General features: G+C 40.6%; 1 long non-coding RNA gene across 7 annotated transcripts in view; it reads left to right on the forward strand.

Annotated features, from left to right (window-relative positions):
* The window catches only part of LOC135579623 (uncharacterized), an 89302-nt gene that overhangs the window by 18714 nt on the left and 53203 nt on the right, over positions 1-17385 (forward strand). For 3 of the 7 annotated variants that reach the window (XR_010473138.1, XR_010473134.1, XR_010473139.1), the window contains 2 exons: positions 12571-12690; positions 16549-16682. This is a non-coding gene — a long non-coding RNA (uncharacterized LOC135579623). Of the gene's footprint in view, positions 1-12223; positions 12691-16548; positions 16683-17385 lie in introns of those variants that run through there. The other 4 variants (XR_010473136.1, XR_010473137.1, XR_010473135.1 and 1 more) reach the window with 4 other exon arrangements.

A 17385-nucleotide genomic window follows, 5' to 3' on the forward strand; every position in this document is an offset into this window, starting at 1 on the left:
GCAAAAGCCACCACAGTGCCAACCCACCACCCTCTGCATGGCAACATCGCTTAGCACCTCCGTTCCAGACACAGCTGTAAAATTGAGACCCCTGGTAGATCCTAGTACCTGTGAACCACCAAACAATACGTAATATCTGTGTAATCCATCAAACTTTTTTCACGTGTCACCCAGTGCCCTGCACACCACAGAAAATTCGTCAGTTGCTCTATGACTAAAGCAAAGGTTGTGGCAAAAGATGGGAAGTCGCAACTGTAAAGTGACACAAGGAGTGCAGGGGAGACTGAAAAACCTTGTTTTTCTGAGACCGAGAGCATCTTAGGTCTATGGACATTTGTTCAGCAAATCTGATAGTGGGAATATGAACTTGCCTCATGCCCTCTCTGATGTGTAGGAAAAAATTTATATGAGCCCAGATTTTGTGCTCAGTAGTACTTTGTTACCGGTATAACCATTTAAATGCTTCAGGACGACACTGTTTGCTCGTGCTTAAAGTAAAGGAGAAATACTGAGCTTAGTTAACAAGCAAGAAGGGGTTAAGACTTAGTAGCGCACATTCTTTGGGAAAAAAATGTAGGGAGGAGGGCTGTGGTACCTGATTTGTTTATTTTTGCAGCTGAGGTTTTTTCCTCTCAGGACGCCAGCTTGCCGGAGCAGCACTTTATGTACAGAAGGTCCATTTACAGTGGCAGGCAGGCAGCTGCACTCCGAGCTCTATTTAGTTTAACTTGTGACGGATGACTTGAGTGGGAGACGTGAAGAGTGAATTAACAGCTTTAGTAAAAACACATTGTTTGTCTTCCCGTTGACTTTCCACTTCGCGTTACCTTGCTGTGTTACCTCCCTTGGGTCGCTGTTCTTGTCTGTCTTGCTCTCCCCTTGTGTCTCCTGTCTTTCAGGACTGCTTTCCTGCCTTGTTTTTGTTGCTGGATTTCTTTTATTATTATTACTACTTTTTTTATTTTGCATTGCTTCTACTGCTTGTGGTCTGGGTGGAGGCCCCGCTTCCCAGCCAGAACACTGTTGCCAGTGTGAAGACCTCAAGAATCCAGTAATGCCCCTACTGGTGAAAAATTCGTATGTGGAGGGAAAGATGCCTTCAAACACTTTTTCCAGCTGTGTTTGTCCTAAAAGGTGACTGAAGGACATTGCCAATACCCTTTGCTTGCTTCCCCATGTTAACTGGCTTAGCTCACCTCTCAGAGAAGTGGTTTAGGCGCCTCTTAGGAAGCTCCACTCCAATTTACAGCCAGCCACCAAAACACATGGATGGAGTCAAGGCAAGCCAGACGTGACTCTGTAGGAAATAGTTCTGGAGAAGAATTGAGGTAGGGCATGTAGTCAAGCTGTTAGGCTACTTGCCAGGCTGGGAGGCTGATATGCAGGCTTTTTATTCTTCTGTAGGTCTTTTCTTCTGCCTGACCACTGTAAAACAAAAATACCGCTGTCCCACAGAGAAGTATCCTATTGGTCCTTGTCTCTTCTTTTTTCTTTCCTAGTAGTATCTAGACACGCGTCATACAAGATGACTAAAGCTCAATATAAAAAAGGTGAATTGTATCAGACCTAACTTGAGATTTGTAGAATTGGAAAGTTTGATTTAATTTTTTTTTTTTTTAACATTAAATGACAAAGAAATATAGGGCTTCATAAGACCTCAACAGATCCTGTAATTTCTTACCCAACACAAGGCCAGACAACCCATATTTATGAGGGTCCTTGCAGACATTCTCCCACTTACTCTTAGATATCTGCAATGAACATGCTCTAGTCTGATGAGTTCTTGGCTTCTAGTATCGTAAACATGATAATTTTTCTCTTAAGTTTCTTAACTCTTGAGTCTTCTCTGATGAAATATAATACCCATTGCTTTCATTCTTCATACATATTGAAAATAGATTTCCTTTCTACAGCATCCTTTTATTTAGTATTCTACCTGCCTCCCATACTCTCATCTCCAGGCTAAGCAGTCGAGTTTATGTCCAGGTATTTTTCCAAATTTCATCCAGTTCCAACAGGAACTTTATTGAAATGCAACACTTGTCTTTATGGAACAGCATCTTCTTCTTTGCAGGCCACTTCTCACATTTGTTTGGATTCAACTCTGCCCTCCAACATCTTGGTTGCTCCCTCTTATCTTTGTGTTATTCATCAATTAACAACCTCATTCTTCCACTCCCCTGACTACTGGTTATCTACTCATGATCATATAGTCGTAGTAAAACTCCAGTGGCAACACATGGCAGGATCCTAGCTTCCATTTACATTAAACATTGACAACAAGCCTCTTTTCCTACCAGTTTTATACCTGAACTATTACATCTGAATCTAGGACACAGTCAGAGTGACTACAAGAATATATTAAAAGCTTCACTAAAGTAAAACTATGTGATATATTATTCTCTTTTGCATACCCACAAGACGCAATACCATATCATAAAATGATACTAGAATAGTTTGATATTATTTGCCCTTAGTGTAGGTTCACGCCGACAGCCACTCCTGGAGCTCTTTTCAGTGCTTACAAATAGATTGTTTAATTATACGTGCCAGTGTATTGTGATAAATGAAGTATGCTGTCAGGTCTGCAAATTCTCAGCTGCTGTGTTTTTCGCTCCTTTGTAAGAATAATCACCATTTTCACTCTTCTGCAGTTTTCTGGTGTGTTATTAATCCTCCATAGATTTTATAGATAAGCAACTGCCAGGGAGCTCTGGGATTTCACCAGTCTTCCTCAGGTTTTTGTATATCATAGCCTGAGTTGAAAGTATTTAGCTTACCTAAGTACTCTCTACCCTGTTCTTTCCATGTTCTTGCCTCTTAGTATTATCTAAAAATGCTATTTAACTGTGATTTACCTTCTGAATTTTAATGTATTAAAAAAATCTTTAAATACTTTCGTCTTCTCCATACTATCTGTCAATGGATCCTTACTGACTTAGTGGACAAGCCTTTTCCTTATAATTTCTCAGGCTAGTGCCATACTTAATACGACATGAGATGCTGCTTTATAGGGACTCTTTTGCATCCTTTAGGATACGAAAAATATAATTTTTTTTTTAATGAAAGCTGAAGTACTAATGGATTTAGGAGCCAGTCCTCAAAATATCAAATATATTAATATGCTTTAAAAAAAAGAGAGAATTTGTAACATTTTCTACAGGATGTAGGAATGTAGATAAATGCATGTAGACAAACTTAATACCTGGAAAACAACTGTGTGGCTGGCACACTCTTTGCTTATTGGTCTTCAGCTTGTGACGGTGGATCACTGTGTCAAATTACGTTACTTAGAAAATATGTGTGGTTTGCCAATTTTGAAATCTGATGGGATTCAATTCCCCTGAGTCAGATTTACACTGAAGCAGAGGTGGGCTCTGATATTTTTAATTCATTGTATAGACATGGACATGCAGTACAGAATTCTAAAAGTTGAGAACTGAACTGAATCGCATTCTTTGCTGCCAGTCATAAGGATGTATCTGAGACACAACAAATGAAACATTATTTAAATTTTATTGTTTTCTGGTGGGGCTTTGGTGTCAATTTAATAATGAGGTGCTGAACTAAATAGAAAGAACCAGTAATTTCTGTGAGGGGAAAGTAGCACAGCCATTGAATTTTCCCACTAGTGACATAACTACTCTTCTGTTTTATTGAATTTATTTGCTTCAGTTAAGGGATGTGCCTCTACATGCGCATGAAGAGAGCAAATACAGCATTAGCAGACCTGAACAGAGAACGTAACTTTTGGCAGTAACATGTGAAATGAGCAATTATGATGACAGTGCCACTTCCATATACGAGTCTAAGTAGTAGTTGAAGTATATATATTAGGAACAAATTTTTTTTCTTTTCATTTTTTTTATTATAAATCTCACCAGACAACAGTCAAATTACTTCAGAGTTGCAGTCCTACCATTTTCAAATTAATTTAGGTTAAGGCAAAAATATATTCAAAGATGAAGTCTTGTGTCTTTTAAGCAGCAGAATAGAGAGATGGTTTATACTTATTTTTTGTTTTTCATTTGAACAGCACAGTAGAACATGTGAAAATGAAAAGTCTTTATCTGCAAAACAGTAGTGATCTCTCTTCCCACTATCAGTGAAAGCTTTGTGAACTGATTTTATAAAGGTGACACTGAAAAATAAACAGTTGCTCCTAACAAACAGTCTAGTGCAGTAGATAAATTGATGAACATCTCTTTTTTTAAATTGAAGTTATAGCTTGGGAGATATCTATGCAGCATAAAACTGTGTGCTTTGAAATGCAAAGTTTATAAAACTAGTTATAGTTACTAATTACTGTTTGTGTTTCAGGAAGAAAGAAAATTGCTCTGATGGGCAAGGTGCTGTGCAAACACACAGCATCTGCACGAGTATTATCACAGAACCACAGGCTGAATGGGTTTAGAAAGATCAGCGTTTATTGTGCTGCCCCAAGGCAAGATTAACTACCCTGTGTTACTCCTGAAAGCTGTTTGTCTAACTTGTTCTTAAGGACCTCCAAGGATGGACACTCCACAGCTTCCCAGAGAAATTTATTCTAGGGCTTTACTACCCTTCCTGTTAGAGAATTTTGTTCTATCGTATTTAACATAAATTTCTCTTATTGCAGTTTAAGCTCTTGATTTCTTTTCCTCGCCACCACAGATATAGGAAAAAAGATTATTTGCTCATCTTACAGCAACCTTGAGCATTGTTATTTTAGCCCTCCCTTCCTCAGTCTCCTTTTTCTTTTTGGCTAGATGACGGCAATTAATTCAGGCTTTTCTCTGGGCCTTTGGTCTCCCTCTTGTGTTCCTCCCAAGTCTTCCTGGTGGTTTGTCTTCCTGAGGTGCCCCAAACACGATGCTGTTCTTAGCTGGGTGACCCACAGGCTCTGCTGCTCTTTGCGTCCCAGGGAGGTGTTTGCTTTTTTCACAACAGATTACATGGTTGATTCGTGCTCAGCTGGTGATCCATTACACCCTCCAAGACCCGTTATGAAAAATAACAGGTCTAACCCAGGCTAATCACTCCCTATTTTGAGTTTGTGTAGCTGATTAATCCTACCTAAGTGCAGTACTTTTGTTTTGCCAAGAGAGACTTTAGGGTGCGTTTTCCAGCTAGACAGAGGGTTGAGGTAGGGAAGAACAAACTCGCTTAGACAAGATCACACAGGGAGTTTGGGGAAAAGCCAGGAATAATTTCTAACTGACCTCCAGAGGCCTCATCTGCAGAGTCTCCTCCCTGGCGTTAATGGAAAATCATTGAATTGAGCACTGAAAATATGGCAAGCTCTAATATATTTTCAGTCTGACTCATTTTTACTCAATGCTGTTTTTATGGCCCTCACTAATGAGACCCAACAAAACGAGTCTTTGCCAGCCGTCTATCAGAATTTCCCTGCACGTTCGCTCTGCACGTGGAATTGGGTATAACTGCATACTAAAAGCAAAAGTGATTAATATTGAAACACGTAAATATATGAATTAGTGGGTTTTGCAGGCAGATGGACCCCCAGCCTGTCGGACAGCAGCAGCTTTGTATTTTGTCTTCTTTGGAGATTAACAGCCTCTCTATTTCTCTTAATGAGAAAAACAGGCGTGGTAGAGCCAGCCACTGGTGTTCATCATGCTCCTCCATAGCTATATAATGAAAAAAAGAGGCAAAGGGTGGGAATGCCATGAAATTGCTAAACTGCCTCTTCGTTAAGAAAGCTGGCCAGGTACAGAGTTTTCAAAATGAATATCCCCAAATGATATTTCTGAGAGAGTTGTTTGGTGTTAAGCGCTCTGGAATAACCGGCTGTTTCACCAAGTTCTCTAATGGGAGCAAAATCCTTTAGGAAATCTGAGCGTTTATTTAAATATGAGTTGCTGAGTGATTTTTAAAAAGACATTGCTTAAAACAGGAGTTGCAAACAAGCAAAAGGAACTTGGAACAAGTGAGAAAGTTGGTGTGAGCACAGACGAGGTGGATATAAAGCAATAATACAGTCGGCTGGGTAGGACACATCAGCACGTACGGTTTTATTGTCTTTGGTGGTGTGATTTGAAATATTTAGCTTGACTCTGATGCTGTGTGATTGGAAACACACTGTTTGTTATGAAAAGAGACAAATGAAATCTATTGTATTCTATTCTGGTTTTTAAACTGCACCCATCGTTGTGGTGAACAACTTCTTTAAACATTTAGATATTTTTTCCAGCACAATATTTTTCAAAGTATTTTCTAGCTTTATCTGTACAGTTACAAGCGGTTCAAGTCTATCTTATGTCAAGTTGCTGATGTCTTCTCCCAGAATACATGGATACTGGGTTTACAAGGTTTTATTTTGTTTCTGGTCTGGAAAAGGGCTTTCCTTGCAAGTAACCACTATTGCAAATGCTGTCAGGGTTGCATATGGCCTTTGCAGAAGGTGTCCTTGCTCAGCTCACTTGCAGACAAAGGTCTGTATCAGGGTTCGAGTGCAAGTGAAAATGGCCAGGCAGACACTTCGGAGTTTCTTTTCTTCTATGTTGAGATGAGGCTTAGCCTTGTCTCTTGTTACGAGTTCATATTTCTTTTTGGGATGCTAAAAATGTCCCTGGTGTATTACATGCAGTTGGGTAAATGACCAGATTTATCCCAGAAGGATGAACCATGATATTGTTTCATTCTTCCAATAAAAAACAATATGTTTGTTTTGTATTTATCCTCACTGACCATCGACATTCTTGCTAGACGTTATTCTCTCCATACTTCCTCAGACAGAAGTTGGGGCAGGTGTAAATTTATCACTGATGTTTTAGCTGTAGCACTTGACTAGTATGGCTGCCCCAGCTACGGGTTGGCCAGTGGTGTGAGTCCTGGTCACCTTCCTGTATTGCTGTTTTTCTCCTCTGTCTTTTGGCTAATGAGCTTCCACAATGCTCTTCCAACAAGCAAAAGGAAAAAGGCACGTCCATTTAAATTATTTGTGTGCTACTTCACGTTCTCAGAGTTCCTGTGTTCTGCAACTTGTGTATATGAATTTAATACCTCAGTGTGCTTATGTGATTTACCCTTGGAGTCAACGAGAAAAATCTTGATTTTAACAATGTCAAAATATAGCTCACTGGGTAACAAAAGTGGTTCTTGATGTTCTTGATTCTGTATGGCTGTAAAACTTGAATAAAAAGGAACCAAGACCTCTAACTGCAACATGCCCTTCTAATTAACTATTTTTCAGATCCTATTTAATTACTTCCCAGCTGAGCACTAGACAATAATCTCAGCACTAGAAAATAATCTTAGCACTACAAAATAATATTTTTTCAATTAGAGGTCACATTTAGAAAAAAAAAATACTCTGCAATTTTATACTTGCAGTCTGCTGGAGGGTGCAAATAAGTGAATTTAGATTTCTTCATATTTGACAATGTGATCATACTCTGCTTTTGATAACTCAAGATTTACTGCTAAAATAACTGTGGAGATAATGAGAGGCATGCTTTGCTGCCAATGCTTTTGCCTGTTAATGAGGAGGGAATTAAGCTTTTTGTCAGTTTGCAATTTTCTAGTTTGGCCTTGGCCTTAACCGGCATTTGTGAAGCAGATAAACCCTCAGCATTCCCCACGCTGCTGTCCCTTCGGGCTGGGCACACCACACACCCTTGGAGCTCCTCGGTCCTTCTTTTCTCCTTGCTTGCTCCCTTTGCAGTTTTCAGATCTGCCACTTCCCAGATGACCAGGGTGATGTTTCTTTTATTTTCTTTTCGCCTGTTCTCTCTCTCTTCTTTCTCCCTTCTTCTTTCTCCTCCTGAATGCACCTATGCACCTTCCTTTTGCCACCTTACCTTGACTTCACCTCCCTCTTCTCCTCCGTCAGAACCTCTGGGTGTTCTTCCTTTCCCCACTTTAGGGCCCGCTGTAGTTTTCTCTGCAAAGCAGCTCTGTGAACTTGCACCTCCCTTCCTTGGCCACCTCGGTATTTCTTGCCATCTTCAAAAAAGTCACTTGATGTGTCAGCAGGTTACTCTGGTGTTAGCAGAAGGGGACAAGCTGGACGTCATCAGTGCCTAACAGCTTTTAAGTCCATTGGATGGTTAATACAGAGCTAAGTGAAAGTATAGGAGGTATAGTTGTTTAGGTACACTAAGCTAATGTTCTCCTTAGTGTTTTCTGGATTTCCTCTGAATCTGTACCATCTTCAGAGAAAAGGAAGCTGAGGGGAGACCTTGCTCTCTACAACTATCTGAAAGGAGGTTGTAGCATGGAGGGTGTTGGTCTCTCCTCCTGAGCGATAGGACAAGAGGCAATGGCCTCAAGTTGCACCAGGGAAGGTTTAGATTGAATATTAGGAAAAATTTCTTCATGGAAAGGGTTGTCAGGCGTTGGAACAGGGAAGTGGTGGAGTCACCATCCCTGGACATGTTTAAAAGACATGTAGATGAGGTTCTTAGGGACATGGCTTGGTGCCAGTGTTGGGTTAACAGTTGGACTTGATGATCTTGAGGGTCTCTTCCAACGAAAATGATTCTATGATTCTATGAGGAGGCTAGAATCTGAGCCCAGGGGCTGCACCATGTGGTTTTCAAGACCCCGAGACCTTGGACCTCCTCCTGGTGCCCCCTAATTCATCAGGAGCATAAGCACAGCAGCTCTGCTGTGGAGGACAAGGTATGGTATGGAGAGAAGAAATGCGCTCTGTTTCTACCCCTCTGCTGCTTTACTCCTAGGGCAGAGATGCTGTCCAGGTCACCCTGACCACTTCTGTGGGGAGAAAGGACAAAGGAGGTTCATGGTGAGGTTGCTCAGATGGGATGGGGCATAGATTGGTGCTGCAGATGGTATTATTCCTGAGGGCAATGGAACTGGCTGTTTCACACTGTCATATTGTAGCATCATTGTACTGCCCACTGATAGTGTTTGTGTCTGTAAAGGGTAGAGGGAAAATTGTTTGGAAACATGTTTGCGTTAGGGAGCTTCCCAGGTTCAGATCTGAGTTGCTCCGATCAGATTCTGCAGTTAGAAGTGCGGAAACTAGCTACATCTGCTAAAAATTCCATTATCTTCACTAGAAGTCCAGTGAGATCCCCTATCTTGAGAGCCTGCCATCATTCTGTGATTATATCTCACATACTTGGCTGCTCCTGCATGGGAGAAATGCCTCCTCTTAGATTTCGGTTTGCTTCTGATGCCAGTTCTCACGGGGGCTATATCTGCATTTGGGTTGGAATATGCGTGCAGTGGGACAGAAACCCCACCCATCCTTAATGCTGTCACCTCTGCATGGGGTGACAAGAACAGGGTTTTTCTCCTTCCTCCTACTTTTAATCCCAGGGTTGTGACCAGTCCTGACTGCTCACTCCTTCAAGAACTAAATTGCAGGAATTTGGTGTGTCCTTGGCTTCCCTCAGCTCTCATCCAGACTGGCTGTACAGCTCGGCCAGGCTGTTCACAGGCTGATAACAAAGCACCCGCAGGAATCAGCTGTGGTAATGCCATCACGGTGTACATGCGATTCTCCAGTGTGCAAGGACCACCAAATGTTCCTGCCAGTGGCAACAGCAACACAGACCTGACTCCCAAGGAAAGGTGATTCAAAGGCAAGCTGCAAATCACATTTGGGAAGGACTTTGAAAACCCTCATGGCCAGCAAGGAGAAAGGATGAAGGGATAGCAATAGGGGAAAAGAAATACTAGTAAAGAATAAAGAAATCCATTTCTGCTTGAGAATATAGCTGGTGATTATAATGCAGAGCAAAGTGGTGCTGGTGAGAAGATCATTTGCACCTCCTGGTGGCAAATGAAAAAAACAAAACAAAACAACAAAACACTTAAAAAACATCCAGAGCAGATGTTCAAACATTTACTGGGCTATAATGAGTCTGGTCAGAATAACCTGCAATAGGACAGCAGCAAATTCCTGAAATCTATGTCTCAGGGGAAAGAAAAATACATACAACAAAAGCAACATATTCAAAACTTAGAGCTCTGCACATCACTTCTGAATCAAAAATAGAGCCACAAGAAGTGGGATATTCCTTTTAAAAGCCAGTTTTCCTTTTAAACCATCTGAATATTAGTATTTTCAATGCATCTATTCCAAGGGAGTATAGTGATGCAAAGCAAAACCAGGATAATACTTGCCTAAATGTGCATCAGAATGGGTACTGTATCTTGTCTGCTGTTTGAGCCACACTGAGGTAACATACCTGCAAATATAAGACAACAGGAAAATGCCGTTTTCATTAGGAAATACTGCCCAGCAGCCTTGACATCCAAACTCTAGGGATGGTGCTTATCTCTGGTTAGCCATGGGCTTCCTAAGTGTTTCTGGCTCCTGTGACTCAATTTATCATTTGTAAAATTTTATCAGGCCTTTTTTGAATCTGAAAGATGCCATTGTAATAAGTATCAAATAAAGTAATAAGTACCTGTGGAGTGTGAATATCTCTAGGGACTCACAGGAGTGTCTATTCATCTTCCCAGGTAAAAATGAAGTACAGGACTTTCAGTGTCTTCAGAGATTGCAGTAGCTGGACTTTTGAAACACTCTGATGATAGTTCTATTGAAAAATGTTAAAAAAATAAAAAAAAATACTCCCAAAATTGTTTCAATCTTCTTAAACATTTATGCGTCTCCTAGAAGTCAGAAGGAGCTTATTACTGTAATTTGAAGTGTGACATGGAAGATATTCAATGTTCAGTCTTAATTGTGTAATGTTAGGGCAGAGTGGAAAGGAATAGAGATTAGTTTTTCAGTTGGGTTGTAACTCATCAGTCAACTCAACAGTGACCTTACAGGCTCAGTAAGAAACTGCCTTACAGGACATGAGCCTTTGCTAATGTTTGTTAATGTAAACGAGACAAATGATTGTGTAGATGTCTCTCTGGGCTTCACGGCTTGGGCTTACAACTCACCTGATCAACATTGAAATATTTGCTTAATTATGCTGGGCATAGTGTACGATTCTTGAGACATTGTAGCTCCGCTTGTAAACATGGTTGAGTCTGCAAGAAAAAAAGATTTTCCTATTATAGCATTATATTATTACAAATTTATATTATTATAACTTTTTGGGCACTGGTCTAAGCTCCATCTCATGTACAGTATTGTTTTATAGGTATATATTTCAAGCAGAGACAAGGTCTTAAAAGTCAGTAATAAATAAACTGGTTGAGGTGCTTGACTCACGTGGGAAAAATCTTGCATTGTATCTAATCCAGCCTGGAGTGGCAGCAGGCAGCTGGTGTCTTTGGGCTCTGCTTATTTCCCACTGTGTCCCCTTGGTCTCAGGGATGCTCAAGTTCAGCTTGTCTTGTTTCCTGGTGACCCAGGTGTCCAGATGCCTTCAGAATGTCACCCAGTGATCTTGCAGTGAACGCACACTGGAAATATCCATGAGGAAATTAATAATGTTTTTCATGCGTTATTTGTATTTTACGAAGTGTGAAAATTGGAGGAAAAAAATTGCATTCAGCAGCTCCAGAAATCTTTTCTTGGGGCTGAGCACAAGGATACCTTGTCCAGTCTTCCCAAACTTCTCCCAGTTTATAGTTTCTGAGTACCTGTTTTTATAACATTTGTATTGTTTTATAGTAGGTCTTGGGAATGCACTGCCTTTAGAAAGTAGAAAATATATATATGCCTATATAGTTGTATACACTAGGAGATATATACAAAAACTCAGATGTTATGTTTGTTCTGGTAACAAACTGTTGAATAGTAGCACCCATTGCAGTCATAACAAGTTAGCCAGTTTTGATTCAGCCAGGATATAGATTTTAACCTGTAGGCTGCATGTCACAGTTCACAGCCTGAAGCGGGGCTGTTCTCCACACTGTGCTGCTCACAGAACACTGTACCTACAGCATTTACATACATTGGAGCAGCCACTGCAAGCACAATTACCGGTAATGTGAATGGCAGTCTTAATCCCAGCATATGCCAAAAACATCTCCCTTTGCAGAATATTTGGCAGGATAACCTTTCATTGCAATGCTTTTTTCAGCTAAAAATCAGTTTCTGCATTTACAACTGATAACCAGGTTTGCCAGTTAAGAGTAATAATTACACATGCTTAGCATGGTACTAATTTCCTGAATAGTTACCATGATCTTCTCTAAAACCTTACAGGCCAATCATGTTAATAATGAACAACAGAGATTGGCTGATGTTTTGTATAGTCTATTTAAGGTTATTGTTGTGCTCTAGTGTTTTGGTTTTTAAAACAAATTGCCTAGGCTGGAAGGAAACGTAGGGTTTCATTTCTATAGTTGCTAACTGTTCTGTTCAACAGCATCCTACTGGCAGATGAGCAAACTCTATAGGAACTAAATCTGCTTTAAACAATCACTCAGCTGGAAGTTGCTAATTAGGATCTGAAATAAGAGATCCTATAAAAGAAAAATGGCTTTATGAGGTGGACAGCTGGGATAAGTGTGACACAAAAAGAGGGAGGGAACTCAGTTAAGAGGGAAAGGTTTTCTTCTGGGAATCAAATGAGTCAGCAGAGTCACACTCTTGTGAAAAAGATGGAGTGCAATGCTGAATACCAGAATGCACAAGGAATAATGTAGCCTGCTTGATATCTACAGTAATCTTTCTGCTATTCTCAGCACTGGAAAAACCTCAGCTGGACTCCTCTGGTGCTGCAGTTCAAGAGGACGTGGACCAGTCGGAAAAAGGCCAAAGAGGAGCATCGAGTGTAATTAGAGGTCTTGGATATGACCGGGGAGGTAAGAGCTAATCAAGTTACAGGGTTCAGCTTTTAGAAGAGGAAACATTAGGCAACACAGGGACAATCCTCAAATATGCTGAAGTTAGGATCAAGCTGTAAAAATGACAGAAATAGTCTTTCCTAAAAGCCCATGTTTTATTTGATAGGAAGTTTTGATCTTACGCTACATGAAGAAAGATGTACGTTAAACAATAGGGAAAAGCTTTCTAACAGTGAGGATAATGAAATATTGGAGTTTCTGTCTTTGGAGGTCTTTAAAAGCACATTAGACAAACAACTGTCAGAAATGATATAGGTATAGATGATCCTGCCTGGGGCAGGGGGATAAACCAGATGACTTCATGAGGTATTTTCTTTCCTCCTTTTTTTTCTGTGATTCCACATTGAGGCTATGCTCATTTATGCACGTTTGGATCTGATCCATTAGACTAGTTTGAGAGTCACATTCCAGGATGGGATTTTAAAAAGAGCTTTGAAAAAATTAGGTGGGATTTGTGTGCCTACCTCCTTCTGACTCCTTCTGAGAATCCTAGTCTGTAAAAGTGTTCTTCATACAGACAAAGGCAGATAATTTTCTGTATGTTGATATTTAAATCCTCCGGCTTAATCTGTGTTTCCCTGAAATGTTTCTGCCTGCTCCAACATGCCCTTGTATGTTAAATTGCTATTTTTCTGGATGAATCATGCTGAGAACATTCAACATAACAAGCTGGGTATAAAATGTGCACTCAGAATGTGAGCTAATCAACAGCAGCTTTTATATTTCTTCTTTAAATACAAGAAGGACCATTTCCAGATCTCTCCACTGGCTCTGGGTAACCCAAATATTTGAACAATAAACTGACCCAACCAGCCGACAGCCTCAGGGGAAGCAGAGGTTTGGCAAAGACTGACTGATCTAGCATGAAAACAGAACATGTTTTAAATGAATAAAGTAAACAACTTTGTGAAATTCTGTTGATTCTTTCTTCTGAGCTGTGCATATGGTCTGCCCTTTTTTTTGCTTCATGCATGCTCTTTATTGTTTACACCTGTGGACCTCCCTGTTGGCTACTGCAACTGTTTTTCTGGTGCCCTTTTATGTCCCATCGGTACTTGTCTTGTGTCCTGTTGCTCCACTGACTTCCCCAAAGAGTCTTTTCCATCTTTCTTCTTGTTTTGCATCAAAAACAAGGACCAAGTTATATTTGGGTTAAGAAGTCAAGCAACTACACTTGAGTGTGAGCCAAGAAACTCCACAGCTGAAATGTGCCTGTCCTCTGCATAACAGCCAAGGCAGCAGGACATTAACCCAGGAGCCTGGTGTGCTACTTCTTAGTCCAAAGGGCTTAAATTCACATTACCCAGGAAAATAAAGAGGGAGTTGTTCCTCAACCCATCTTCTCAAAATGTGTCACACTTTGGAGAGGGAACGCCTGGAGCAGGAGAAGAAACAGGTACACACATGAGTGTGTTGCAGTGTGAGGAAAGGATGTCCAGGGAGGAGAGTGCCTGCTTGCAACTTCACCATTGAAGTATTAATACTCACCAGGGAGCAGGGCTGAGCCACAGAGGGCCTGTAACTTTGGTTTTCCACAACCTGAAGGAACACGAGAACCATCAGCCCATCATATGAACCACATTAAAAAAAAATTAAAACATTAATCAGTCAACTACAGATCATAGGCACTTTGGTTCAGAAAGCCTTTCAGAGCTCACAATGATCTGGGTCTCACACCTAGATGACCTGTGGCTCTCACACTGGGAAAGATTATTTCAGAGACGTTACTTTCTTCTGCATTTCGTGCTTGCTAATTTAGTGCCCTCCGCAGGCCCTCCCCTTGCAAGAGGGAATTTAATTGCAGTTATTTCGCTGGATTGACTGGGTCAGGGGAATTTGGGAAATGCCTTAAGACCACATAGACCTGGGGTTAGGTGTACTTTGCTGAGATCCACCTTGCAGACATCCCTCTGCAAATCTCTGCCCAAACTGTCACTTTCAGGGCTCTCTGCAGTTCTGTAAGGCTGTTTTGCTTGCTGTTATCCTGTGCTTTGCAGGCTTCCCTGTGCTATAATGTTTTCCTTGCCTTTTTTTGTCATGCTATACTCCTTGCTTGCAACAACTTCCCATTTCCTAATCAGTTATAATTCCAGTTTGTTAAATCCCTTTTTTCCTGTTAGTGGTTGCCTATGTCTCTTTGGTGGCAAAGTGACTGTGACATCTCAGCAAGACAACATCTCCAAGCCTTGAAGCCAAGGTTGCTGTTTGGTCCCAGGACAGTACTGGGCTGCTGCGCTTAAAAACAGGTCCTGGAGACACCAATCTCATCCCTTAGCCTCAGTTCTCATGAATGAAATGTCTGTTTAACCTCCTACTAGTTATTTCGTTATCTTGTCAGTACTACTTTACCTCTTTAAGTAAGTCTCTCTCCATTTTTTAAGTTCCTTCAAAATGACATTTTCAGAATAAAACATCCTGACTTTTCAGGACAAAATATTGTGACTTCTGTGGTGAAATTATTTCTCAAAAATGGTGTATTCTTGAAGGATTTTCATTGCTCAGAATGTACTGTCAAATGTCCTTCTTTCTGAACACTTCTGCTATACTGCTGGGCACACAAACTAGACAAGATCAGGCTTTAAGTCTGAGTGGATTCTGCTATCTTAACTTTTGTGGATGTTTGCCTAAATCAAGCTGTAAGCAACTCAAGAAAAGCATCTGTCTTTGTGAGGCACGATGTGTCTTCATCTGCTTGTTGACCCACAGTCTTTCCGAATATAACTCCTTTCTCATCTTTCTTGGGAAGTCTTCCAGCCCTACTGTATTTTCCATTTCTTCTCCTTTAGCAGTGTGACTAAGCACCTCTTGAGGGTTAGGCTGTGACATGGTCAGTTCATTTGATTTAATAATTTCTGGGAGTTAAACAGCTGGATTTGTGGTTTTAAGTTTCCCTTTACCCCATAACTTTTTTTCCCTTGGAATGCACACAAGGATATGCACACAAACTAAAATCTGCACATGGTTTTACTTGGAAGCCTTAATGAGAGTTGTTAATCTATGTGTTTCTAGTTTGTTTCTACAACAAAAAAGTTATTCTGAATTCTGTACAGAACTTCCCTTACATATGCAAAAAATGAAGATATTGGGAAATTACTATTTCAGCTAGAAAGCAGAGTATTCTGAGCAATTCTGGAACATCACATTTATGAACTTCTCTCTTTCTGCCATCCAAATCCTCTTCTAATGTCAGAATGACCTTGGTGGGCATCCTTCACGTTCCTAAGGTGCATTTGCTCCCAGAATCTAACTCCATATTCTGTTTTAGGCTTTCAAGACACATTAAAAACATTGCTGCATAGACCAATGCAGCTTTTATGAATTTTGTTATGATTAAACCTGACCAGATTGATGTATTGGATTTAAGGGAAAGTGTCTGGGTTAAAGTGCAGGCCAGAGTACTAGGAAAAAGAGAAAAGAAGGGCAGAGTGAAGGCAGGTTTAGTGCTGGAGGTGTAGTCCTCTGACATCTCAGCCTGGGCTGGACAGTTTAGGCAAGTCTAACTTTGATCTTGAACTCTCATGGTTGCTAAACTTCACTCACACACTGATGTCAATAAGATTATGTGTGAGGTTAAGTTAGATTAATAAGTGTTTGCTAAATTGTAGGTTTGGACTAGGATAGTGCATGAGCAATATTGTTGTGGGCAGTGGGAGTCACAACTCTGAGTCACACCACTGATGAAACAGAAGGACCATCTGTTAATGGAAGGTGCTCTAACTGGGAATAAAATAAAATTAAGCACAAAATCTAGTTTCTCATCTCTTTGGCGTATCCAGGCCCATTTGCTTCTAATTAAACCTATTTTTCTTCACACAGCTGCAGTTTCCAATCGCAGTTCCCTGGGGCACCTGGGTGCTAATGCTGCCCATGTGTGCTGGCTCTCCCTGGAGTGACTGTTTGCAAACTCAGCTCTGTGGCCGGGGAAATAGCTGCCTTCCTTTCATCAGCAAGTAAGTGTACTTTTCTTATCCATATCTAGAAATCTGAGAATGTTAAGTAGTTGCTCCATGTGTTTGTTAATTGATCGGGTTTGTGCCATACTGTGAATCTGAATGAAGGTTTGCTGACTGGTTTTGGTTTTTGGGCTGCAAACAAAGACACTCAGAGAGCTTGGCTGTTCCTGTTACAGTTAATAGAGAAATCCTGACTATTTAAAGGAAGCATTAACTGCTTAATGAAGAAATTTTGTGTAGAAAGTATTTTCCGGGTTATTCAGAATGTCCAGATGTGTTTTTAGTTAGTGTGGAACAGAGTTGGCTTTTAATGTAGGCTGCTGTGAAATGAAGGAGACTGAGCAATGTGTGAAATGTGTTTTATTTGCTCTCCCAGAAAGGACTCAAAATAGCAATTTGTGGCTTGGACATGAAGTGTGAAGGGGTTATCTGGCTGACCTGGGATCACAGAGGGTATCTGCAGTAGGACTAGAAAACAGCTCCCTATCTTCCAGTGTGATGCTGCATCTAGTGATGTATGAAACAGCAACGAACCCTCAAGTGACCTTCATTACAAACCCAAGTTCTCATGTACCTTTTTTTTCTGAGTTTTTGTAGGCTCTTGCCACCATATTCAGACAGTGTTCACTGACCCTTAATTCATGATTTATTAAGGTGTTACTAACTAATCCAGGAGTAACAGAGAACTGCTCAAACTAGC

Source organism: Columba livia, chromosome 5, assembly GCF_036013475.1.
Source record: "Columba livia isolate bColLiv1 breed racing homer chromosome 5, bColLiv1.pat.W.v2, whole genome shotgun sequence".
Classification (NCBI taxonomy): Eukaryota; Metazoa; Chordata; class Aves; order Columbiformes; family Columbidae; genus Columba; species Columba livia.